The sequence below is a fragment of the Protopterus annectens genome, chromosome 13.part0 (genome assembly GCF_019279795.1).
Source record: "Protopterus annectens isolate FY-2018-M chromosome 13.part0, PAN1.0, whole genome shotgun sequence".
Classification (NCBI taxonomy): domain Eukaryota; kingdom Metazoa; phylum Chordata; order Ceratodontiformes; family Protopteridae; genus Protopterus; species Protopterus annectens.
Window position 1 is genome coordinate 1135035129 of NC_056747.1, and position 25603 is coordinate 1135060731.

Consider the following 25603-nt stretch of genomic DNA (forward strand, 5'->3'; position numbering starts at 1 on the left):
AATCCTGGTTTAAGTGCTGTCCTCTGGCATGTCAAACTTGATGCACAGAAATTTTGTATTGACACCAGGCCAGTACATTCTAGCTGGATTACTACACTTATACACCCCCGATTACAACCTAAGACATTACTATGTACAAGTTTCATTACATGGTTTCTAAAGGACTTTGGAATTCATAGCTGCTTTAATATCTGTTCTTTTTCATGGGTTACCCTCTACAGCAAGTAATTTCTTAGCTCAAAGTACACATCTGAAGCTGGACTTTTCTGTTTATTCATCTCTCTTCCAATTTACTGTGTTGTCTTTGGCTGTACTTTGACATTGTATAATTTTGTGTGGAGCTTTCCTCCCCAGGCCTCTGCTGGAAAAGGTATTCTTGCCTAGTAGGACTTTCCAGGTCAATAAATGGAAATAAATAAATAATAAATACATATATTCTACGTCATCCTCCCAGATTCCATAAACATACTTTCAGGTGTGGATTAGCTAATAGGAGGTTGACTAGCATTAATATGCTTTGCAGGTATAACATTAGTGTTACTGAGTGAACAATACTTAGTTATCTATCCCTTTCTAGCACATTTACAACACATTACTTAATCTGGTAGTGCCTTCCATTTCTCTGCAGAGCCATATACACATCAAACTAAAGATTTAGTTTTTGGAGCATACAATTCAGTCTTAAGGCTTTCAGTATCTCTCTGCAGAAACAGCTATCTGTTCAGAAGATATAGGGCAACCCCGGGCTATCCACGTTCTTAAATTACTAAGGCATGCTCATTTAACTCTATCTTTAACCTGAATTTTAACAATTCTGCTTGCATCACTCACACCAGGGTCTAACCATGATTTAAGAATATGCGTTGCCTACCATTTGTGACTTTGCAGGTCTACCTGTACTGAATGTCCAGTTGTGGAATCAATACACCTGGGTCTTTGTGAAACAACAACCCTGGTAAATTTTTTTTACTTTAGTTCTGACAATCATGATCATTAGTGACTGTTAAGCCTGTGTAGTCCTTAAATGATTTAAAAATAAGATGAGCTATCATTCTTGCTCATTCGGTTAAGGTCACATTCTGCCCCTCTGTGTACCTGCCAAATGCTATCAATCAGACTTTACTTTGTCATCTGAAGCAAGGTTCTTCATAAGGGTACCAATCCTTAAAATTCTTAATTCAGGCATTGGCTGTCTCATCGCTATAGCTAGTTGTTGCTGAACTGTTGTGAGTTGTTATAAATTGACCAAATATCAGTCAGTGCTTCCTGATCTTTCCTTTAAGGACGCCCTAGCTTCAACAAGTCTTAGCAGCTGTGAATTAGTATGTTATAGGTTTTGGTTAGTATTTTGCAGATGTGGGTTAATAGCTGCAGTAGCAGCTGCACTATTTTATGTCACTTTGTTTAGATGCTCTTCAATGGTCATGGCAGACTTCACTAAGGCTTTAATTATTTCCTGCATTTTGGAGCTGGATATAGTAGTTGCAGCCCATTTAAAGGTGTCTGTGAAGTTGTAGAATTGCTCTAGCTTTCCTGTATAAGTAGGATAAATCCAATACAGTCAGGCTACAATTTCTTCTTCAGGAAAAAAGACTTCTGTTCAACATACTCAGTATGCCTTCTCCCCCCAGAATTTCCTCTTGGATTAAAGACAAGTTAATCTAACTCCATTACTGAGACGTAATCTTAATTTGCAGACAAGAACAGTTGTCACTTGGTAGTTTCAGTTACTGTTTCCTACACGTTTACTGTCATATATATCCCAGAATTAACAGTGGCATGCGTTTCTTCTTCCATGCTACCCATAGTGATCACCACCAGTCTAGGAGACACTATATTACAAAGCATTCCAGAAGGAACACTGTATATGAATTTATTACATTCTAGTAGAAATTATGTTAAATATGCACTTTCTGCATTGTGAATCATAGAAACAAAGGTTGCTGGCTACAGCATAACACACATAAAATAATAAAATGTTTTTGGTAGTGTACCTAGTACAATACTATCACCTGGAGTACAAGAGATTTTTTGAAAAGACACACAGATGAGTGCAACTAAACTGCACTGACAGTACACTCAACTAAATTACAAGAGATTTTGTGACAACACACAAAGGTAATACTTAAACTCTTAAGAAAGAATTAAGTTCATAGGTGAGTACTAGGCTAACTGCCCTGAAGGGCCACTTTAAGCCTAGCCAATAACTCAACGTTAGAATCAACCTTGTATCTAAAAAGGTGAAAACCTTAACCATTATGCCAGACACACTCACTAAAAAAAAAAGGAAAATTATGTGATATATTACCCTAAATGAATCCGTAATTAAAGAAACTAAATCTTTAAGGTTTTCCTTACTACTCATATGCAATTATAATAACATGGATAGCCAAAGGACACAGGTAATGAAAGCTGTATATAATGAGGAATAAACCTTTTATAGGCCTATAACATCCTTTTAGCATCCTTTCATTTAACACTTGTAGCTCCTTATTTCACATGGATATTATTTGGAGGAGGGCTGACTTACTTAAATAAGTAACCTTGCAAGTAATAGTAGGGAGCATAAGAAAGGGTAAGATGTATGTAATAAAATGACATGACAAAAAGATTGTTCATCTGGGATGGCCTGCAGTGGAGGTATTAATCACTTTTTGTCACTTGCTACTCATATTTCATATATGCATTTATACAATAGCTGGGTAACTACAGCAGAGCTAGTAAGGGAGACAGCTAGAAAGGTGCTTGGTATCACATCGGGACAGAGGAAGGACAACAAGGAGACATGGTGGTGGAATGAGGAAGTACAGAAGGGTATACAGGCAAGGAGGTTGGCAAAGAAGAAGTGGGATTGTCAGAGAGATGAAGAAAGTAGACAGGAGTATAAGGAGATGAGGTGCATGGCAAAGAGAGAGGTGGTGAAGGCTAAGGATAAGGCATATGAAGAGTTGTAAGAAAGGCTGGACACTAAGGAGGGAGAAAAGGACCTGTACCGATTGGCTAGACAGAGGGACCGAGCTAGGAAAGATGTGCAGCAGGTAAAGGTGATAAAGGATAATGAGGGAAACATAATCACAAGTGAAGGAGAGTGTGTTGAGGAGATGGAAAGAGTGCTTTCAGAGGTTGATGAATGAAGAGAATGAGAGGGAGAGAAGGTTGGATGATGTGCGGATAGTGAATCATGAAGTGCAATGGATTAGCAAGGAGGAAGTAAGGATAGCTATGAAGAGAATGAAGAATGGAAAGGCTGTTGGCCCAGATGACACACCTGTGGAAGAATGGAGGTGTTTAGGTGAAATGGCAGTGGAGTTTTTAACCAGATTGTTTAACAAAATCTTAGAAAGTGAGAGGTTGCCTGAGGAATGGAGAAAAAGTGTTTTGGTACCAATTTTTAAGAATAAGGGTAATGTGCAGAGCTGTAGTAACTACAGAGGGATTAAATTGATCAGTCACAGCATGAAGTTATGGGAAAGAGTAGTGGAAGCTAGGTTAAGAAGGGACATGATGATTAGTGAACAGCAGTATGATTTTATGCCGGGAAAGAGCACTATAGATGCGATGTTTGCTCTGAGAGTGTTGATGGAGAAGTACAGAGAATGTCAGAAGGAGTTGCATTGTGTTTTTGTAGACTTAGAGAAAGCATATGACAGGGTGCCTAGAGAGGAGTTGTGGTATTGTATGAGGAAGTCAGGAGTGTCAGAGAAGAATGTAAGAGTGGTACAGGATATGTACGAGGGTAGTGTGACAGTGGTGAGGTCTGCGGTGGGAGTGATGGATGCATTTAAGGTGGAGGTGTGGTTACATCAAGGATCAGCTCTGAGCCCTTTCTTATTTGCAATGGTGATGGACAGGTTGACAGACGAGATCAGACAGGAGTCCCCATGGACTATGATGTTTGCAGATGACATTGTGATCTGTAGTGAGAGTAGGAAACAGGTGTAGGAGACCTTGGAGAGATGGAGATAATCTCTAGAGAGAAGAGGAATGAAGGTCAGCAGGACTAAGACAGAATATATGTGTGTGAATGAGAGGGAGGATAGAAGAATGGTGAGGATGCAAGGAGTAGAGGTGGCGAAGGTGGATGAGTTTAAATACTTGGGGTCAATAGTTCAGAGTAACGGTGAGTGTGGAAGAGAGGTGAAGAAGAGAGTACAGGCAGGATGGAGTGGGTGGAGAAGAGTGTCAGGAGTGATTTGTGACAGACGAGTATCTGTAAGAGTGAAAGGGAAGGTCTACAAGAGGGTAGTGAGACCAGCTATGCTATATGGGTTGGAGACAGTGGCATTGACAAAAAGGCAGGAGTTTGAGTTGGATGTGGCAGAGTTAAAGATGTTAAGATTTGCACTGGGTGTGACAAGGGTGGACAGGATTAGGAATAAGTATATTAGAGGGTCAGCCCAGGTTGGAAGGATTGGAGACAAAGCCAGAGAGACAAGATTACGTTGGTTTGGACATGTGTTGAGGAGGGATGCTGAGTATATTGGGAAAAAGATGCTAAGGATGAAGTTACCTGGTAAAAGGAAAAGAGGAAGGCCTAAGATAAGTTTTATGGATGTGGTGAGAGAGGACATGCAGGTGGTTAGTGTGACAGAGCAAGATGCAGACGACAGGAAGAAATGGAAACAGGTGATCCGCTGTGGCGACCCCTAATGGGAACAGCTGAAAGAAGATGATTTATACTTACATAACTGGGAGAGAAATATTTTTGAGGGACACGGAGTGAAATGCCATGGTGGAAAAACAACAACAAAAAAACATTGTTACTCTGAATGTAAACTACACTATACAGAAGATATTGCTAGTTGTTTGTCAGTAATTATAAAAAAATATACAATATTGGTATATGTATACTAATATTTCCAAAATCAGGTGACATGCAAATTATTGCATGGCATCAGGTAAAAGTATAAATGACATTGAAGAAAAATGTCACTGGTATTTGCACAATTAAATTTTATATCTGGAGAAATATTCAGTGTTATTTATATTGTTAATTATGCACATAAGCATAATCATCCAGTTATCTGAAAATATAACAATAAACCATATTCAGGAATTTCTTGCTGTCATGTGAAAGTTCAGATGCGGCTGGATAAAAGTGCTCCAATACTATATGACAAGGCTGTACAGTTTCAAAATATGAAAAGTTGCTTGGGAAACTTTAGATAAAAATGTATTTCTGGGCATGTGTGACATAATATGAAAACTGATGTAAAGACTACAAATACACTCTTATTATTTAAAATTAGATATGTTACCAATAATATTGCTGTTTATATCCTTAGAACAGCACTTAATGTTCAAAGGTTGATTTAGTTGATGCTTTTGATTTGATTTTTTTTCAAAAAGTGCTCTGAAATGTAATGCTGTATGTGGGCTGCTACAGGTATGACATTACAAAGATCAGAGGTGATAATGACTTAAACTATTATTGTAGTAGGATTACATTAATACTTCATGACAAGATGAGGGAACAATTTGTTCATAAATACTTTAAGATTTCATTACTAATGTAATTTGAATATAACAGACAAAAAGCATATAACTAGTAATAAAAGGTTGGTTGTTCGTTGCTGTTGGTGGTATAGTTTTTTTCTTTTTTTTTAAAAAAGCATATAACTAGGCTGTGGTTAGTAGCCACCAGTTTGGGTATGGTATGACAACAGTGCTCACTGGGTTTGTGTAAGGGTAAAAAATCTAATAAAAAGGTCCGAGAAACCACAACCGCAGCTACTAAATAATTATTTTTAATAAAAATGCACAAAATTATTATACAGGCACATGTAATAGTTTCTGGATGAAATTGAACAAACACATCTGATCGAAGGCTGTCATCCATGTAATTCCATGATGTCTGGACCAGGTGTTGATTGAGTTCACACTCTAACACCTGAAGATACATTACAATTATCTTATGTGGATGCTGGACGTGTACACAAAAACCTAGTTCTTTAAGTACTCTCCTTTCTGCCTTATTAACTTGATTCTTGTAGTTGATGTAGTTGGCATGTAAAGGCATAGGTGCAGTTTTCTTCTTCTCTCTAACTTATTGGAGATGGTAAAATACATTGACAACATCCCTCAGACGTCTAAGGGTTTCTTCAATTTTAGATGCCAAATGAACACAAGCCATTGCTGTAATCTCCATAACATGCTTTACAAAAGATTTTGAGTAATAGAACTGCTGGAATAAAACCTGGCTGGTTGCCATAGCCACCTGTGGGAGTTTGAGAAGAATCCCCACGGCTTGAGTGAACTCATAACCAATGATATGAAGATCTTTTTCTACCTCCAGATCGAGCCCGTCCACCATCGAAGCTATAAAATCTACCCGTTCTTCTGGAATCACGCAGTTTTTCAATGTGCTCTCTAAACTACATCAATAATTATCATTATTATTTAGTAGCTGCGGTTGTGGTTTCTCGGATCTTTTTTTTATTATTTTTTTATTTGTTTTTTCTGGTTTATTGGTTTTTAAGGGTAAAACTCTGCAAATTTTCCTGAGTGCAGTTTGTGCAGTTTTGCATTGCAAAGAAAGTTCAAAGTGACTATTGATCTCCTGGTCTTAGGGGTAAGATACCTGGCACACTAGTTTCTAACCTGAAGTTGTTTAAGGACATTATTCACTGCATGTTCTGTGTGGTAGCAGAAGGAATGTGTTGGATCCAGCAATACATCTAAGTATAAATAGGACTGCACCTGAGATACTTTTGCTTGAAAGGATTAAAGAGGTACATTGAGCAGAGTCCCTTCAGTCTTTTGACTGAACCAAGTCAGATTGAAGTTATTCTTGCTGAGCTGAAAATAAGTTTGTCATTTATAAGCAAGTAACAAAGATTATTACAGTGTGATTGAACTTTCTTTTGTGAAATATTTGTTCTTCTAGCAGTTTTAAGCAAAGCAATAATATCCAACTATAGAGCCAAATGGATGCTGGGGAAGCTATTTATTAAGAACAGAAAAAAGAATGATTCCCTGTACTAAATCTTGTGAGACTCCTGAAATGAATGTCTCAGTTTCTGAGGCTACTTTATCTGTCACCTGTTGTACTATTTTTTTCTTCACTCATTGCAAAGTGAAATATGCTGCCACTTCAGCTTTAAGTAGATGTGAAAAGCAACGGTATTTATTTCATAAACTGGCAAATATTCCATTACACAGACACACACAGTGCACAGAGACATGCACACACGCGCACACGTGCACACACGCACGCACACGCGCACGCGCGCACACACACACACACGCGCGCACAGTGCTCAGACAGACACACACAGTGCACAGGCACACACAGCACACACATCTATATCTTTCTGTCCATCTATTTATCTATCTAAATGGTTGTAACTCAGAAGGTAAAATAAACACTTGGTAGAAAAAGTTTTGTGAGTGTAAAAGGGAAAACCTTCACAGATGAGTGAATGCTGATTTGTCTGAATCATATACGTATGAATGCAGTTTTATATAGTGCAGCTAAGCAGGAGTATGCACATATGGATGCATTTAGTTTTATACAGTGTAGTTAAACAGGTGTGCACAGGAAAGTTAATGTCTGAATGAAAAGGTAGTGGTTGTGATGATGTGCAAGACTGTGTTATGGCAGTTGTGAATATGCAAGTGTTCATGGGATAGGATTAGGTAAACAAAGTGAGTCAATGTTGTCCATGCTTTGTGTTGTCTGTACTGTGTGTCCTTTTGTTTTGTGTAGTGGTATTGTTAGGGAAAGGGGTTTTAGTAAAGTAATGTGTAGGGTTCAAGTTAGGGTCACAGTTAGGGAAACCCCTCAGCTCACCATATTTGTGTGTGCTTACCTTATCCCTGCCATGCCCCCTAACTGTAACCTCTAATTTCCAATCTGTTACACATTATGTTACTAAAAATCCTTTTCTGATCAGTATCACTACCAATACAACACTTGATCCCAGTTTTGCCTCTGGGGTTTACTGATGAGGCTATAAGTGGGACAGTAATATTCAATGTTTGTGGTTCTCTCTTATAAGTCATTCAGTACTTTTATGATGCTTTCCTCTTTGTTCAACCATTTGTAATTTTCTCTTTTGAGTTTTTACCTTTCATGGTGTGTGTGTGTGTGTGTGTGTGTGTGTGTGTGTGTGTGTGCATTTGTGAGTATTTGTTTATTTGAATTATTCCATATAAAATCAGCAACTAAGATGCCCACCTTACATGCCTTGATTGCATATTAATGGAGAAAAGACAGAGTATGGTGGTATAGTAACGTTTTATTTTATATGCAGAGCAGAAATGTTTAGGGCAATGTTTTGGCATACTATTCTGCTGGCTTGTGCAAGTGAAAGCAGAAAATACTGGTTCAACAACAAGTGTTGTCTATGCAGATGACGTAAAATATTTAAAAGATTTTCCACTAAGATACCACAAGTAGGAAATGCTTTCCACTTCACTTTGAAATGCAGGTTCACAGCTAGGAGCTTGACAGTTCTATTGCTTGCCATCAGCATACTCAAAGTAGACTGGCATGGACACTGTCAGCGCATGCAAGTAAACTTTTTAGCATGATTAATGATGTATTACTTATGCACTGATTTGTGTGGACATTTCTTGGTAGTGCATCTGTGAATGTTCAAGAAAACAATTTTTTTTTATCCAGTGCAAAATGCTGTATGTTCTTCCCTGTGATCATAAACTGCAAATGAACACATTGAGCTTGGTTAAAATTAAATTATATTGTTTCCAGTGCTTCTGAGGGCACCATAGTTTACCTTTTTATCAAGAGCAAAATGCTGAAGTTTGCTTTCTAATAAACTTACTTTTCCATTTGAATCTTGCAATCTCAGTTTCATTTGTCTGCTAACACTTCTGAAAGTAATATATTTTTTAAGTTTTTATCAAGAGTAAAATGCTCTAGGTTTTAACCCAATGATCATACAATACAAAGCAAATCAAGTCATGTAAAATCTGCTTCATATTTTGCCAGCATTTCTGACAGTCCTTGGTAAATCAATTTAATTGACATCTTTATCAACAGCAAAATGCAGCATTGCTTCCACATGATCAGCTTTTTGTTTGAATTATTTAAGAGGAGGTTATCTTGTTTGTTAAGACATTTGGCTGACAGCACTTGTAAAAAAGCAAAGTGACTTTTTGAATCAAGAGGAAAATTCTGCATGTTGCTACTTCATGTTCATTTTAAAATGCAGTGTGATACTGTCCCATGACCATAAATAGAAAACCAAGAAAGTCTCAGCAAAACTCAGGTAAAGTCAGTTTCATTTATTTACTAGAATTCCTACAATTCTTCCTACAGTACTTTTGAAAGCAATGTAATTAAATTTTTTGACTAGAGCAAAATGCTGCATGCTGCTTTTCCAAACAATGGAAATAGTGGGCAACCTTGCTTGGTACCTTTTATGATTATTATTCATAATATCATTAGCCCACAGTTCCATTATTATTGTAAACAACAATGGAGATAGTGGGCAGCCTAGCTTGGTACCTTTTATGATTATTATTCCTAATATCATTAGCCCACAGGTCCTGTTCCACGGTGGTGGTGCTGCGGTGGCGTTGTCGCCTCACAGTAAGACGCTGTCCGGTTCGATTCTCAGCTAGAGCTTCTTCTGCATGGAGACATGCGTGAATGGGTGTACCTTCATTGAAGGTTGTGCATCAGAGCTGGTAATTCAGCACGTAAAAATCAACTACCAATCATTAGCGGACCGGAGTTCTGCTGTGGCGACCCCTAACCTGGAAAAGCCGAAAGACACAAACAATTAGCCCACGGTTCCAATATCATTGTAAACAACAATGGAGATAGTGGGCAGCCTTGCTTGGTACCTTTTAAGATTATTATTCCTAATATCATTAGGCCATGGTTCCAATATCATTGTAAACAACAATGGAGATAGTGGGCAGCCTTGCTTGGTATCTTTTATGATTATTATTCCTAATATCATTAGCCCACGGTTCCATTATCATTGTAAACAACAATGGAGATAGTGGGCAGCCTTGCTTGGTACTTTTTATAATTATTATTCCTAATATCATTAACCCACGGTTCCATTATCATTGTAAACAACAATGTAGATAGTGGGCAACCTTGCTTGGTACCTTTTATGATTATTATTCCTAATATCATTAGCCCATGGTTCCATTACCATTGTAAACAACAATGGAGATAGTGGGCAGTCTTGCTTGGTACCTTTTATGATAGGAATTTTATTTGAAGTGTATGCACCTAATTTGATATAAGCAAAAGCACCATCATACAAGTGTTTTAGTAGATTAATAAAATTGTATGAAAAATGTAAACACTCCAATAATGTGAACAAGTAATCCCAATTAATTGAATCAAGAGCAGCGTTTATGTCCAAACTAATTAAAGTTGGGTTCTTTTTTTCATAATACTATTTCTGACCTTTTATCTTTAATGCCCCAAATATTTCTAGTACAAGCTAGCATTTAGCATTGAGGAGCACTTGTTCCATGTGCCTCCATCTTCCCTTCTGGCTATACCCTAACCATCAAAGGTTAACTGTTGCTATCCTGGTTTAGCCTTCTGTGAATAATATCTGTATCTACTTCTATTTCTTCCTCTGTCCCCCACACTGAGTACAGCCACTCTAGCCTAATCAAAGTGGACACTTCTCCTCCTCCTCTTCCTGTAGACAAAAGTAGCCTTTTAATTTTAAGTAAATGTTTATTAATTCAGTTAAACCTAAACACAATACAAAATACACAGCAAAAATAAACAATCACAAAAACAAATCAAAAGTAAAACAAGCTGTAAATATGACATGGAATGTGAAAGAAAAATAAGAAATGGAAATGTATAAAATGGAGAAAACTAAGTGCTGAATAAGACTCAGGAAAAACAGAGGGCTGGATTCATGAATGGCTATTTTCTGGGCTGCTATTGTGTGCATGTTGCAGCACAATGCACACATAATACTGTGCTATGTTATACTCATTAAACAGCTCTACACATTGTGTAGGGCTGCCAAAGATAAGCAGCACAGTATGCTACCGAAAGCATAAGCAGCTGAATTACATGCTAATCAACCAATCCAAGATGGTGGAGCTGTTCAGGAAGCTACAAAGTAACTGTGTAGAGACTGTGTATCCCTTTGCCATGAACACCAAAGCCTATTGGAATGCAGCCACCATCACACTGTTACAGGCTGTTGATGCTCTCTTGCATGTGTATGTGCAACAGGTTCAAATCTATGCTGCTGATAGAACTTGTCCAAGGAGAAGAAGGGTGTTCAGACCCTGTTTAACATATCATGGACTGCATGATATCGAAATAGTAGAGCGATACATGGTTGATAGGAAAACACTACAGGAACTCTGCAACCTCTGCCACCCCCACCTCATACCCAGTGGAAATCAAGGAAAACCTTTACCAGTGGAAACTAAGGTATGTGCACCATTAAAGATATTAGCTACTGGTACATTCCAGAGATCCACAGGGGATATATCAGAGGTGTCACAGGTCTCAGCAGAAAATGTCACCAATATCTTAATGCTGTGCTACAACTTGTAAGGGTACACATCTATTGTACATGCACACCAGAGGTACAATGCAGGAATTATATGCTGTAGCTCATTTCCCTGAAGTCTTGGGGGCCATAGACTGCACTCATGTAGAAATAAAAGCCCCACCAGGTAAACAGGGAAGGACATACATCAACAAGGAGTTCCACTCAGTCATCTGCCAGGTTGTCTGTAATGCCTGTGGAATTATTTTCAATGTCTGTGCAGGGGATCCAAGCAGTTACCAGGAATCATGCATATGGCACACACAGTTTGCTAGGAGGTGATATTCCACGAGGTCATCTCCTTGGTGATGTACAATAGGTTATGAACTGTAACCATGGCTCATGACACCCATCAGAAATGTACACACACCCAAGAGAAAGGATACAAAAATGTCCATGCTCAAACTAGAAACATCATAGAGAGAGTGTTTTGCATGCTGAAGTCATATTTCTGCTGTCTAGACACATCAGTGGGTACCTTGCAGTACAACCCAGGCGCACATGCTGTCCCACACTGCACAATATTTTCTTAAGGAAACAGCTGCAATAGAGACAGCAAGGGCCAGAACCACACATTCCAGGACTACAGGCAGGGGCAGCAGCTCCTGCACATACAGATGAGGATTCTGAGGGAGAAACTCCAGCTGCAGAGGTAGTGAGCAGACATAGGCATGCACAATATGCCCTTTACCCTGGCTAAGAAGGAAAGGATAGCACACACACACACACACACACACACACACACACACACACACACACACACACACACACACACACACACACACACACACACACACACTAGCAAAGGAATACACATAAAAACCTAAGCACATGCAAAGATTAAAAGTGATTCCAGCCAATGTCCACAAATGTTATTTACCCATGTACAGACAGCATCAGACAGAGACAGCCCCAAAGCACAGACCTCATAACTGCAGTAATGTCAATGTAGGTGTGGAACCTGTAGTATACAAACAAATGTGTATGAAGATAAAATACCTGCATACGGTCAGCCTTGTACCTGTCCACTCTGTGCATCATACATATGTATAACCCTAAGTCAAACAGAAAAGAACAAAGTCCATGGCACAGTCATCATTCTCATAGGGTGGAGGGTGCAGTAGGCCAAGGGTGACACCAAAGACATATGGATGCCGGCCCTCCCCCAGCAGACAAACCATCACAGACACTGCCCAATCCAATGTGTCACTCATCCTATCCAATGAGTCACCCACATGGTTGAGGCACAATACTGTGAAGTAACTATAATAACTAGGACAGCACAGCAAGAACTGCCATATGTGCAGTATATCAGCAGTGAAATTTTAAAACTGCATACATCGCAAAATTATTTTTTCACTTGCATATACATTCAGTATATGAACATATAAGCTGTTTGTGTAGAGGACAAATATAACTTATGAAATAGTGCAGTGATCTGTAGAACAATCTTCTCCAAGTAACTAACAGTAATGCTCTGTCTGTATCCAATCAGTGTCCCTTCCTTCCACATCTATAGCTGCACCATTACCTTTCTGAGGTGTTGATTCAGCCTTCTGAGTGAATATGCAAATGAGGTGTGACATCATTAACATTTCTGAAATCAAAAAATCACTTAGTGTTGGGGATGTGAACATGCTGCAGTTAGCTACTCAATTGCATGCACACACCCTAGGATGGCAGGGAAGAACAACCATAATTTTTAGCTGCTAATGGCTTGCAATTGCTTCTGATTGCTCTGACTACAACAATAAGCAATACTGAAATAGCTGTTTTATCTGAAGTGTTTGTATCATGCAGAGTAGACTTACAATAAAAAGGTGTAAGCACCTTGAGAGCTATGAGAACAACCTAGGACATCCTAGTACTAAGAGCACAATGGCCATCATCTGCTTAAAATCTGTCTGAAATGTTGATCAGCTATATTACACATTGAAAGAAAGATGCAAATAAATAGCCATGGCACTGCATTACTGTAGTTAAGCTGAAAGCAGGGGAATATGTCAGAAAATAAAGTGAAGAAATAGCTTTCAGTGTTGGCAACCTGATATTAAAATGGTGTGGACTATTATCAGCATAAAGCATTTGTCAGTATTCCATTCATCTAGACATGTTCAAGTAAATGAGAAAGGAAGAAATGAAATTCTGGACCTGTTGGTGGCAAAGAGGGATGAAAATCACAACAGAATGTGTTTTGTTATTGCATTGAGTTGAGGGTTCAATTCCAGATAGGATGCTGTCTGACTGCGTTCATGTATATTTTCTGAGCATATGATCAGGTGGTAAGAAATGCAGATCTAGGGCACTTCCTGATGCTGCCTTTTCATCATTATTCCCCAATATTTGTTAATTATTTGTTTTTGTTTTGCTCCTCAATTGCGCAGGTTTTGGCAAAGCACACCAATGCCTGCCAGCATTTTGAAGTATTGAATGAGAGTCCATTGCCCAAGGTACAAATTCATTTTTCATGCCATCAGTAGCGCATTTTAGAGTGGCGCAGGTGCCCTGTGCTACAGCACTCTGAGGAGTAGTAAGAGAAGCAATTCCACAGCATACATAAGTGTTACTGTAGCACAATATATAAATGCAATGGTTTTAAAGAAACAAGAAAGAGGATGCAAGGTTTGATTCCAACTTGAAGCATCATGCTGCTTTGAATGTTTGGAGCAGATGTAAAAATTCAGCTTGTGTTTTGTTGTGCGTAATATCAATTTTTATGCATGCTTTTTGCCTGTGTAATTTCTACACTGCTTAGCACAGCTCAAGCAGGGCCCACAAGTGAAAAAAAGAGTGAATCATTTCATTTCTCTACTCCATTAGCACAAACAATTTTAGCACCAGTGCGCAGTATTTCTAATGAGTGAATGATGTGCACATTCTGTATACCTGTTTCTGTGGCAGAAGATGTAAATGCAGGACCTTCGGCCTCTTAACAATGTTTCTCTGGGATTCCAATCTAGACAGTGTGAAGGGAATGTGTAAAGTATTACACCAGATGTATGATTTACTTTCATCAAAACATTATATACTTTCCCCCTGTTCAACTTGTACAAATGCTCACTGCTCAGGGGCATGTAATCAATGTTACCTGTTTAAAGAAAAAAGTGAAGCATTTTATTTAGCACAAATAGATGTTGTGGCAATGTCTGGATGTTAGCACTCTGGACAGTACTGAGTGGAGGACATCCACCTGCTACAGGTGATCCATGGTTCAAATCCAGAAAGTACTTATTTTTCAAAGTAAGTTGCTATTTCTAACAAAACTTTGATGAGGGAGGTAAAACTACATATAAATGGCTATCATAATTATGTTTATTTCAATTGTCTCATTACTGCTTTGATAAATAAATGTTCCTAAGTAGCATTTTCCATTACTGATTTAGTTATGAAACAGAGTTGAGTATGTGTGTGTAACTGTGTAGGCAGGATGATAGTGATAATGAATTAAAAATATACTTGCATCTCTATGATGGGCAAAACACTTAACTGAAAATCATCTTCTCTCCTCACGTAGCCCAAAAGTATTTGTAGTGAAGTATGTATGTATGTATGTATGTATATATATCTATATATATATATATATATATATATATATATATTATATATATATTTTATATATATATATATATATATATATATATAGATATATGTGTATATATATATATATATATATATATATATATATATATATATATGTATGGGTCTAGGACACATGCTCGACTAGCATATGTCCAAATCACAAAACATCAAACACACATACATGAAAGCGCTTAACATCAAAAAGTGCTTCAGTGTATGTGTAGTTAAAAAAAAAAATCTACGTTTCTGCAGGGGGGCTTTACCCCGCTGCACCCCCACCCCCCACTTTATTATTCTCACTCTGAGATCGCACTACAGTGGGGTAAATGGAATTTTCCCTTGCCCGCACTGTAGTCCGATCTATGAAACAGGCACACATACACAGAAGTGCGTGTTGATGTTAAGCACTTTCCTGTATGTGTGTTCGATGTTTTGTGATTCGGACATATGCTAGTCGCGCATGTGTCTGTATCATATATATATATATATATATATATATATATATATATATATATATATATATATATATATATATATATCATTCTTCAACCTGTATTAATAAGCTCATGAAAGTCCATCCATCTGACATACATTCACAAACAGTAATAATGACTCTTTTATGGGAATGCATTTCACAAGACTTCCTAAAGTCACACACATACAGGCCTACCTGAAGTACAGCTCCATTCATACTGATTGCAGTTTATCTGTAATGATCATGGCTGAAAAGGAGTTCTCCTGTAACACTGACAAATAATCAATTTGATTGAAATTTATGACTTATTTTTTCCTCAGGTTTGATTCCCATATTAGTCGACTAACTTGTGCAATTCCAGAAAGTTATTTGCCAAGTCATTCCATTTAGCCTTCAAAGCAACAAGGGTAACAATCAAAGCCTTTGTGCATATCAGTGTTGACCCTCTGAAAAAGTGTGAATAGGCTGAGCATCACACATGGCAAATCTCACTGCCACGTTTCACACCTTCATTGCTGTTTGTTAAAATACCTTCCACTTTGTTTGCAAATCCTTCTCTGTGCTTTCCATAGCGCAAATGCAGTTGATGTAGTTGTTTATGTTTGTGGACAAGCTGTTAAACGCGAGATTGGAATTTGGCACCAGTTCAGAATTAGAGTTGCTGCTTGACTTCTGCAGGCATGGCTGGTGCAAGAGATAATGGTGTTACATTTAGAGCATAGAGGTGAAGGGTTGAGGAGTCCATGATTTTTGTTGCTCTCCTTGTGAAGCACTACAGCCATAGGCTAGTGCAGGAGGACTGTGCTGGGTCTCAGTATAATGCTGAGGCTTGGAACACATTAGCCAAGGCTGTCTCCAAATCAACTGGCATTCTACGCACTGGAGAGAATTGTCCTGAAATGGCATAAGAAGGACCTCCTTACCCGATGGGAGGAAGTGTTTAGGACTACTAATATCCCTCAGTTGTGTAAGTGCACTGACCCATCTGTATTAAATAATACAGAATACAGTACCCATTGAAGACTGTTATTTAGTATGCTTGCATGTCTGTTCTCTTCTGTGTTTTACAGCTGCTGAAGACATTACAACAAACCATGACATGCACTGAGAGAGGTTAACTTGCCTCAAAGAAGCAGAGGGAATGTATGCATCAGGTCTTACTGTAGGCATAATAACTACTGTAATTGTATACAATCTTCTGTCTTTTTCCTGGTTAGGGGTTGCCACAGAGGATCACCTGTCTGCTCATGATTGGCAGTGAAATTTTATGGTGTTGAGTTGCCAGCCTGGCACCCAACCTTCCATAGAAGGCACACACTTGCACACACTCACACCTAGGGCCAATTTAGAGTGTCCAATCCACCTACAGCATGTCTTTGGGATGTGGAAGGAAACTGGAGCAAACCCACATGACCACAGGGAGGACATGCAGACTATGCACAGAAGGCACCCCAGCAAAGGATTGAATCAGAGAACCTCTTGCTGTGAGGGGGCAATGCTAACTGCTGCACCACCACGGTCTCCCCTTGTAATTGTATACAATATTTATTATTTATTATTTATTTATGTTACATTTGTTTACCGGGAAAGTCCGACTGGGTACGGATCCTATTTTCAGCGGAGGCCTGGGGAGAAAAACTCCACAAAGATTACTATAACAAATACAGTAAATACAATACACATGTTAATAAAGTACAGTACAGAGTCAAAAGTTAATAAAGTACAGATTCAAGGCCAAGAAAGGAGCAAAAAGTAAATATACTATAAGGAGCACAGTATGTTACAATAAACAATGCAGTTGAAAGGACATTTTTTTCAGTCATTTGGTTACATTTGTCAGTGGCTAGTACAGTAAACACACATTGATTAAGAATATCGAAAGAAGTTGTTGCAAGCTTTCATAGAAGGTTAAGGTATGATATGATCTAATTAAATGAAACTATCCAGGGTCAGGACAATTACATAACCAAGAACTATGTAAATAGGACTGTTGAAGTTTTTCAAATTATTTTTGTTTTCAGTTGTCTTAATATCAACGGGGATGGCATCCCATACTTTTGTAACAGAAATGGAAAAGGAGGAGTCCCCAGAGCTATTTTTTCTTTTGCCTGTGTCAGCTAGTGCTTTATTTGTGGATCTTAATAGATGCTTGTTAGAATAGCTATTAAGTAGACCTTGAAGAGCAGGAACTCTATCAGGATAATATAGAATTGGTGGGATATTGTGAGCTGGTTAAATTTGAGCAGGTTGGGTAATTCTAGCCAGGATAGTTGCTTGATTGCTATGCACTGATGTGTCCCAAAGGGTGTCAGTAGCAAACCTAGCTAATTTATTGTAGCAGGTGTTTAGTTTGTTAAAGTCTACTTTGTTTAGTTTGATGAGTATGGGGGAGGCATAGGGGGAGTGTGGATAGTAGGTGGGTTATTGGAGTGGTGGCTTTACTGTCACTGGTGAGGTACTTTTTGCATCTATACAGGGTTCCAAGTTTTTTATGGACTTTCTTTATTGTCTGTGCTATGTGCATATCAAATTTCATGTTGTGATCTATGATAACCCCTAGAAGTTTGGTGTGTTGGACAGGTGTGATAGGGGTGTTATTGGCTGAGAATATTGTGAATGATAGTATGGGGTCTAAAGCTCTAGTGGGATAGAATGTCATTACCTGTGTTTTATTGGGGTATTAGTTGAGAGTTGGCTAACCAGTTTTCAACAGCATAAAGGACGTTTGTGTCAATTCCTGAAGTTGAAGAAGTGATGGGACAGAGCAGATTAGAGTGAAGTCATCAGTATACTGGACTAGAGTGGCATGCCGGGCAGTTTTGTGGAGTTGGTTGGTGAATATGTTGAAAAGAAGAGGTCCAAAAATGGATCCTTTGTGGACTCCTAGGGTGATGGGTAGGAGGGGAGAAAGGAGTTTTGCCATTTTACTGCTTGTTGGGGGTTGGTTAGACAGTTTTGAAATCATGCTAGTGTGGAGTGGCTGAGATTAAGATCGGAGAGGAGTTTGGGGCGGACGACAGTATCGAAGGTCTTGGAGAGATCTAGGAATACAGTAGATACTAGGTTGCCATTGTTTCAATGTTGGTGTGCTGGTAAATAATGCAATACTATTATAAATAACTGTTATTTATGATATCATAGCAGTGCAATTGATGAATGGTACAACAGAGTAAGACCTTCCCATCATACCTATACGTGGCAAATGTATAACTGTTTATTTTCTGAAATTATATAATCAAGTGATATGCTATGGATCTAATTCTGTCTCCTTTTTGTCTCGTCCCACCCATTCTGTCTCATTTTTTTTTCATTTTTTTTTGCCGGTGAATATTTTATTTGGCTTAAAAATTTCTGTTGTCATACATTTCTGCTTTCAAAAACTGACATGCAGCACAGAGAGGCACTCTGACCGCTGTGGATCAGCCCACCATCCCTCCAGAGGTTGCAGCACCCAACACTTCAGGGTCCTAAGCTGTCAGCGCTACCTCCACAACCCCTGTGTTACCTGCCCCATCCACATCAGGTAGATCTGCCCTGGCAGGTAGTATAATGGCACCCTCCAGGAGTAGTATTGGTGAAGGTTGTAATTCTGTCACTCACCAAGAGCTTCTGGTGGAGGAGGGAAAGGGGCCTCAGTCCCCAAATTGGCTGTGTAGAAATGGTGTTTCATCACATTGTCAAGACTGATGCAGAAAACTGAGACAGGAGACAGTGATGACAGTTCTGAGGGTGTGGACTAGATTCTCACTGTTCTTAGCTAGACATGGTCATACATCTGATGTCTCCTACCTAACCTAATCATGTGTCCCCCAACTTTTTGTGTCCATCACCATCCTTGTCTGTCTTATTTGTCCTGTATGCCTGCACCTGTGTCCTCATGCACCCTTTCTACCTGACCCTCACATTCCTAAGCCCCTTCCACAACATTTCTCTGTCATTGAAAGCCAAAATATGGGCACTTATCCCACAAAAAAAAGAGCCATATAAAGCTCTCCACTTCACCTATGTGTCTTGTTGGTACAGTTACCTGTACAACATTATTCTGTTGTTGTCACCTACCCTTGGCGTGGTGACAGTCCAAATTCAGCAAATTGTTACTACACTTCTACATTGCACACCAGTGCTGAGTGATGGTGAACAGCTGTTCATGTCCTATGGTCAAACCTGGTCAGTTGTTGCCATCACCTGCAGTAGTCTGGTTATCTTTGTGCAAAGGTGCTTACACAAGCTGGGCTATCAGAATACAGAGTAAAGGCAGAGTACAGTAAGTCAGTGGTAACAGTTACTGTTACAGTTCTTTGACTCTTGGGTGCAGCCAAGTGCAGCATCCTCTTGTTGAGTGTTAACATAAATCAGTTGTCTGAAGATTAATTTTTTGGCCATAACATCAAGGGTTCAATTCCAAACAGATATCACATTATTTCATACTGTGATGTTTTACTTCTGTGATATGCTTCATGACACATATCTTACCTTTTATCTAGATAACCATTTGCCAACACATCCATGAACCTAATGAAGATTTAGTAAAACACCTTTATTCTACATGACAGATGAATACTGGGGACTCTCCATACAGATATACAGTAATGACCTATAACACCATCCTTCATAAGAGTCTGTACATCTGTCTCTGTCTTCACCCCCTTTGAACTGTTGACTATTCATTAGTCTCACGGATGTAAATGCCATGTTATGGCATGTTCAGACTGCCATTACTTTGTGAAAGGATAATACCTACATCTTCCATTGTTAGACTACCTTATCACTGTTCCTTGTAAGGTGTGATTTTTGAGATGTTTGAAGTATGATTTCCTTGTCGGGGTGTACAGATAAAGATCAAGTCTTTAAACCTAATTTTTCCACTTGACAACAGTTCAAAGCCAACATTAGGTGAAACTGTGTCTTTCCTGTGAATGCGTTTCCTATACCTCTGTCTAAGCTTCTTCTGTTTGATCAGTTGTAGTCTGCAGCATTTGCATGAGGACTGACAATGAGTAACTGTAGTTTGTGATGTTAAATGTCATTTCAGGGTTCCTGTTATTTAATCGACCATCCTAAATGTCGAATCTTGGAAGATCGAATGGGGAAGTTTGAAAAATAGAAATGTCGAAGCCGCAGAAATTCAAATTCTTTCCTAGGGAAAGAATTCGGTTGGCTGTTTCCGTGGCTTCAACATTTTCTGTACTGTGGTGCAAATGTTTCGGATTGGGTTAAGGTAAGTGTGCGAAAGTGACGGACATTAGGGTTAGGGCACGGGAAAGATAAGTGTGCGATAGTGACAGACTTTAGGGTTAGGGTGCAGGTAAGGTAAGTGCGCGATAGTGATGGACTTTAGAGTTAGGGTGCAGGTAAGGTAAATGTGCGATAGTGATGGACTTTAGGGATAGCGTGTGGGTAAGGTAAGTGTGGGATAGTGACAGACCTTAGGGTTAGGACTTGGGTTAAGGTTAGTGCATAGATAGTTGTGTATGTAAGGTGTAGTGTACGTTTATTAGGTGTTTGGTGTGCTTGTGTTTGTGTGTGTTTTTCAGAACAGCAAATTTTTTCTCTGGGAAAAAATTTGCTGTTCTGGGGTTTTGTTGTCATATTTCGAGCTTCCAAATTCGAACATATGGTGTTCGAAATTTTGGAAGTTTGATTATATGACATAGACCCTCATTTCAGGTGTTACTGGAAAATGTGGTGAGCATTTGCCTTACACCGCATTATACACCTTGTGATTTCCCTCAAAGCATGATTTATATGTAGTAGGTATAAAAGATTATTGCAGTAGCTATTACAAGCACACCTTTGCCAGGTAACATCTTTAAAATAGTCATTCTTAGGTATTCTTAAAGTCATGATAAAAAGTTACTATAAGAATCATATTCACGATTTGTAAAATGATCTGCTTACCGGTGTCAAACCCTGCTTCTTCATTTAACTCAGAGATATCACACCTTGTGCCACAGAAATAGCTAGATTGAGAGGTGGACTTTCTCTACTAAGTACTGTCCAGAGCATTGATGGCCACACAGCACCAATAAGCATGCTTGTGCTACAGAAAGCAAACCAAATTAAAGTTTTTCACTTTTTCCTTCAGCAGAGAACACTGTTTGTTCACAACCTAATATCATGCAAATGGGGAAGGCATGAAGAACACTTCATTTTTGAATTGAGGTTTGGAGGTAACATGGAGACTTATAACACAACATGTGGAGCAGCACTGAGTATCAGTAAACAGTCGTACTTCACAGTCCCAGTTCAACACATCTAAGTAGACTCGCACATGCATGAATACTTTCAAACATCCATGCAAATACTTTTCACAGCATTACACTTTAGGAAGACACTTGGAAAAAAAAATAAGTATTGCTACTGGATTATATTAGTTCATTACATGGAATTTGTTTAATGTACTCATGTGAAATGAAGCGAACCATGTGGTTAACTGAACGCTTCATTCTGGACAGTTTGGTCCGCACTGCAGCACTGACACAAATGATATACAGCCACATACAGCCTTGGCACACATAAATCAGCATTTTTAACACATCTTGCATTGGAATATTGACTACTGTTTGTATATGCTTGTGTGATTGTTTTCACTGATAGACTTCGGGAGGCCGGTCTTGCAACCTGGTTCTACCCACTCTATTCACCCTACGGGCTCACTCTGCACCCCTACCCTGCCCCCAAATTCCCACCCACCTCCTCTACTCCTACATTTATAGTAACCTCATTCCACCCCCTACCTCATTTCTATCCAATCCAGTTACTGCTGAAACTTAATCCCTCCCCACAACACCCAACACCAATTTAGATATCTTAATCTCACTCACAGGTCACTATTACATATAACTGAACCCCTCCTTCACACTCCCATCAGAAATTACACACTCTCACACTCCTTCCAACCACCCCATTTCTCCCATACATTCACCCTTTAACTATTAATTACTACTTTTACCTACCCAGCCCAGTGTCCCCCCTACTCTTCCTAACCCACTCCACCCCTAACCTTATTGATACTTTTAATACCCTTTTACCATGCCACCTCCTAGTCTACAACCAATCTCCCCCTCACCTTCACTTCTTCTACCCACACCCTTCACTATGATATCCACTTCCACCCTCCTACATCATATTCTCACTCAACATTGCCCTCTTTAATTCAAACTAACTTTCTTCACCTCTTTAAGCTATGAATCATGCCAACAATAACAAACCTTCATATGTCCAATTTTCTATTACACTTCCCCATATTACATACAACAAAAATCAAGCCAACTGTTCTATCTCCCCTTAGCATCCTTCACTTAGCAGGTGACAGTCACCCAAACCCTGGACCTAACTCACCTCAAGAAATAAATCCCCCTCCATCTAGCCATCCCTCCTCCCACAAATCCCTCAGACTGTTTACTCTGAATGCCCAAAGCCTCTGTAAGAAATCATTGTTGTTTCAAGCCTGGTTAAACCATAACCAAACTGACATTGTAGCCATCTCTGAAGCATGTCTCAAACCCCACATCTCTTACTCTGAAATTCTACCCCCTGGCTTTCAAGCCCTTAGACATTATCAAACAAATAAAAATGGTTTAGGAGTTGCATTAATCTACTCCAACTCATTCTCTATAATTCCCTACCCAAATGCTATCCCTCAATTCGCTAGTGCTGAACTAGTAGCTTTCCTACTAAAAATGAATAAACATAAAAGTCTCTGCATCATCACAGTATATATCCTGCCTGGGAACAATATCCCAGCCCTTGAAGAAATCCTTTTATGGGTCTCAACTAATATAAATAAAGGAACTTATACTTTGTGACGTAAACATTAACTCGGCCGATATCAATAACACTACTCCTACCCAATCTATCAACCTCTTTAACTTCAGCCAAATAATTCACTCTATACCCAGACCCAATAAAAATAAATCTCTAGGTACTACCCTTGACTGGATCCTAGTCTCCCACCCTAATAAAATTACTAACTCTTGTACCATTCCTGACTCCATTAGTGACCACTTCACTATCTTTGCCCTCTACTCAACCATCGCCTCCTCCCACCAACATCATTACTTACACACTCACAACCTAAGTAATTTTGACCCTAGCACTTTCTCAAATTCCCTCAAGCAAATGAACTGGAACATCCTAAAAACTCTACCTCTCGACAATGCTGTTGACCATTTTAACTCTACTTTTCTAAATACTCTAAATACCATAGTACTAATACAGACAAAATTAATAAAAACCAATACTGCCCAATGGCTAACCAAAAACACCAAACAACTAATGCACCAATGAGACAAACACTGGAAGCAATATTAAAAATAAACTTCCCAACACCATCCTTCAATACATACAGCTCTGTAACCTTGTGAAAAAAAAAACAAATAATTTGTGACAAAAAATCTTATTACATCAATCTCAAGACCAACCATGCCAAAAACCCTAGACAATTCTGGAACTGTATAAATACCCTTCTCAACCCTGGCACCAAAAATAATCCCTGCCCTGACCCCAGTAAATCAGATCAAGAATTAGCCTCACTATTCAACTCTTTCTTCATTGACACCATCTCAACTCACCAAAACCTTTCCCAATAATAATCCCACCTCTAGCACTTCCACCTTTGCTTCCAGTTCCACACCCTCCAACCCGAACTCCCCCACTATTTTCAACCACAAACCCATATCCACCTATTATATAAAAATACTTCTCACTAAACTAAAACCCTTCTCTAATGCCCCTGACAATATGCCTTCAATTTTCCTCAAAGTTGCCGCTGATGGGATTGCTTTCCTATTAGCATCTTAATAAACAGATCCATACAAGAATCATATGTCCCCAAACTCTGGCATAATGCCTATACTCTACCTCTTCACAAAGGCAGGTAAAACAACACCATCTCTAATTTCTGCCCTATAGCAATACTCTCCCCATCTCCAAAATCCTAGAAAGATACGTCCATCTCCAACTCATGCCTTTCCTAACTCAAAACCAACTCCTCACCCCAACCCAACATGGTTTCCATCCTAGGCATAGCACTATAACAGCTCTGATCTCATTCCTAGACACACTAAATCATGCCCAAGATTCAGGGGAAATAGTCTCCACTGTTCTCCTGGATCTCGCCAAAGCATTTGATACCAGTTGATACCATTTCCCATACCCATCTACTCACTCATCATTCTAACCTAAATCTCTCTCAAAATTCTATCTTTTGATTCTCAAGCTACCAGACTGACAGATCCCAAGCTGTAAAATGGAAAAAGGGCATCTCTCCCTTTCTATTTACCCCTACCGGCATTCCTAGGTCCTATGTTGTTTAACATCTTCATCAACACATTCACTCTGCTATACCCAATGTCAAAATAATCCAATATGCAGATGACTCAACTTTAGTCTGCTCTGCCACTAATCTCTTCAAACTCTTAACAAAGACCCAGTCCGTCTTCTCAACCACCGAGGTCTGGATGCACCAAAATCATCTCTCCCTAAATGCAAACAAATGCAAAATACTAATCTCCCTACCATCAAAATCATTCCCTTTTGACAAAACTTCTTTCAAAGTGGTAAGCCAAAACAACTCACCTATTGAAATCAGCCTCCATGCTAAATTGCTAGGCATTACCCTAGATGAGCAACTGAAATTTGACAACCATATTCTTCAAAACATAAAAAAAACCATCAAAAACTCAGGATGCTGTATAGTAGCAATCACTTCCTATCTCCCCATACTAGGCATGCTCTTGCATCCACTTTCCTCCTGCCCTCTCTAATATACAGCACTCCTCTTCTAACCAACCTGTCTGCATCCGTAACTTCCAAATTAGAAAATTGCTATAACAAAATTTCCAAATTTGCCACTAACTCTAAAAACTCTTCACACCATTGCCTTGCCTTTCATTCTCTACATTGGCTAGAACTTCCAAATTATCTGAATTACTTCCAGCTCATAACAGCTCATAGATTAATTTTTAACCCATCCAAATGCCCTGCCTTTACAAACATCCTTCTCCCTTATACCCCTAACAGAACTCTTAGG

At 39.0% G+C, this 25603-nt stretch overlaps 1 pseudogene; it reads right to left on the minus strand.

The window, feature by feature from the left end:
* Nucleotides 1-1108: 1108 nt before the first annotated feature.
* On the minus strand, nucleotides 1109-25169 carry LOC122788029 (annotated as a pseudogene).
* Between the last annotated feature and the right edge of the window lie 434 nt (nucleotides 25170-25603).